Source organism: Trachypithecus francoisi, unplaced genomic scaffold (genome assembly GCF_009764315.1).
Source record: "Trachypithecus francoisi isolate TF-2019V2 unplaced genomic scaffold, Tfra_2.0 Lachesis_group4, whole genome shotgun sequence".
In the NCBI taxonomy this organism is placed as follows: domain Eukaryota; kingdom Metazoa; phylum Chordata; class Mammalia; order Primates; family Cercopithecidae; genus Trachypithecus; species Trachypithecus francoisi.
The window spans coordinates 75,033,229-75,035,230 of record NW_022681469.1 but is presented as its reverse complement, the minus strand read 5'-3'; the positions used below and the strand labels follow the sequence as shown (position 1 = coordinate 75,035,230).

The following is a 2,002-nucleotide window of genomic DNA, read 5'->3' as shown; positions in this document are numbered from 1 at the left end:
CTCTTCTCTGAGTTGAAGTGTTAACATAAATTTTTAACTATTTTTAAAAAATGAGTTTAGGTTAAAAAGCAACCACCAAAATGGGTATCAATGCAGCTCTGAAGTTAGAGGCATCCCAGCTTTCCCAAATCAGTGACTCTCAGAGGCCAGGTACCCATGAGCCTACATCCCCTCTCACCACTGAAGAATGAGTTGATTTTCTTTTTATAGCAGAAAAAAAAAAAAAAAAAACACAAAAAACCAACCAACCAAACAAATGAAAAACCTGAGTAATATTGCATAGGAGTAGCAGAAACTGCCTCACTGGAAACAAAAACTATTTATATTAAATAAAAAGTCTGGCCAAGGCTATGTATGCCACATTTACAGCACAGTATGATGCACATAGTGACCAAACCATGGAGGCAGGTTCTGGCACTCGCACCACAGAGCTTCACATTTGCCACATAAGGATAAAGTGAGGGGGAACAGGAGCAATGAGAGGGACAGGGTGGTGTGTTGCATTCACTTCTGGTTCCAGAGTTGATTGGACAGCCAGTCCAGGCCTTCACAGAGCCTGTCTCCACTAATGGTATGGGTGGCCTAAATGCACCAGCTCCTGTGGCACAGGTAGTGCAACCCCAGCTCGTCTGTGATCTTGGCTGCATTCCTGGCATTGGGGAGGCCCTGCTTGTTGGCGAACACCAGGAGGACTGCACCCAGAGGTCATCCTCAGCCAGCATCCTAAAGAGCTCCTCCCAGTCCTTCTTTCCGTGCTATCATTGCTGTCCACCACGAAGATCAGTCCTTGTATATTCTGAAAGTAGTGGTGCCACAGAGGCCAGATGTTTTCTTGGCTGCCCATGTTCCACATGGTTAAGCTGATGTTCCTGTACTCCATGGTTTCCACATTGAAGCTTGCGGTAAGGATGGTGGTCATGATGTCACTCAGCTTCAGCTTGTACAGGATCGTTGTTTTCCCTGCAGCACCGAGGCCCATGATGAGGATGTGCATTTCTTTTTTGCCAAAAAGGCTTTCAAAGAGGTTGACAAAGATACTCCCCATGCTTGTGGACAGCTGGAAGGATGCTGGCCAGGGACACCTCAGTGACTGCTGCTCTGAGCTATGTGTTGGTTTTGCCCCCTAATACATTTTAAACATGAAAATCATGCAAAGTACCTTTTTCTATCACAATGGAATGAAACAAGAGATCAATAGCAGAGGGAAAACTGGAAAATTCATGAATATATGGAAATTATAAAACACACTCTAAAATAACCAATGCATCAAAAAATTAATAGCCAGGGAAATCAGAAAATATTTTGTGACAAGTGAAAGTGAAAACGTAGCACAGCGTAATTTATAGAATGCAGTGAAAGCAGTGCTGAGAGAAATATATAGTTATAAATGTTTACACTAAAAAAATCTCAAATCAACAATTTAGCTTTATACCTTAAGAAACTAGGAAAAAATGTTCAAATTAAATGCAAAGCTAGCAGAAAGAAGAAAATAATAAAGATTAGAGTAGAAATAGATGAAATAGAAAATAAGAAACAAAATTAATAAAACAAGAACTAGTTCTTTAAAAATATAAACAAAAATTAAGAAACCTTTAGCTAAACTATGAAAAAAAATGAGAAGACTAAAATTAGAAATGCAAGAGGGAATATTACTACTGATTTTACAGAATAAAAAAGAATTATAAAAATGTACTATAACAAAAGTATAATGAATTTGTGTGCCAACACATTGGATAACCTACCCATTCCATATTCTTAGCACAATAGATTATAATTTATTTCCCCAAATATAAATAATGTCTTTTATGTTCTTTCTATATATATGCTGTTCTTTTTTTTCTAACACCCTTTCATTGCCTTCCTCATTCACAAAAGACCAACTAATTCTTCATATTTCAGCTAATATGGCATTTTTCCCTGAAAAATCTAAGTAGAATGAGTAATGAGGGAGAGAATGAAGATATACTTTAGAGAAAAGGGCCTGTAACTGAAGAAGGAAAGG

The 2,002-nt window shown here is 38.2% G+C and overlaps 1 pseudogene; it reads right to left on the bottom strand.

The window, feature by feature from the left end:
• Nucleotides 1–504: 504 nt before the first annotated feature.
• LOC117072681 lies at nucleotides 505–1,045 on the bottom strand (annotated as a pseudogene).
• Between the last annotated feature and the right edge of the window lie 957 nt (nucleotides 1,046–2,002).